Consider the following 716-nt stretch of genomic DNA (forward strand, 5'->3'; position numbering starts at 1 on the left):
AAGAAGAAGAAGAAGAAGAAGAAGAAGAAGAAGAAGAAGAAGAAGAAGAAGAAGAAGAAGAATTGGAAGAAGAAGAAGAAGAAGAAGAAGAAGAAGAAGAAGAAGAAGAAGAAGAAGAAGAAGAAGAAGGACTTGGTGTTGAACACAATATAAGAATAAATCCTGGCATCGATATCAAAGACTAACTCCCTTTAAGGCGGTGCTCCAGCATCGCCGCAGACAAAATGACTGAAACAAGTAAAAGAATAAAAGAGAAAGAAAAGAATATATATATATATATCTCTCCGTTGTAGCTGGAACAAGGAAGACGTGTTCTTGTCTGTCTCCTGTCCAAGCTTGATTTACGCGTTCGCCACCACAACCTCGTTCAGGCTTAGCAGCCCTTCCTGTTTGTTTTCACTGTCTTCTTTTTGTGTTACCAATTTTGACCGTCCGCAAAATCCCAAATTTTATTTAACTTGCTTTGCGGGAGCAACTGTTTTATTGAAAGCATGCCTTGTTGTTAAATGCTCGAAATACGAAGCTAGAAAAACAGCCAACAACTGATGAAGGGTCGTTCTTTATGTTGTTTGTTTGTTTTTTCCATGTTCATTGTTTGAAAGAAAAGTTCATGTACTTGTGTTCCCTTTGTTTTATTTTTTTGTTTTACACGTTTCGTGGCGTCCTGTGCCCACATATGCATGTATACGTATAGATGTATGGACATATAGATATGT

This window comes from Octopus bimaculoides, chromosome 16 (assembly GCF_001194135.2).
Source record: "Octopus bimaculoides isolate UCB-OBI-ISO-001 chromosome 16, ASM119413v2, whole genome shotgun sequence".
Lineage (NCBI taxonomy): Eukaryota > Metazoa > Mollusca > Cephalopoda > Octopoda > Octopodidae > Octopus > Octopus bimaculoides.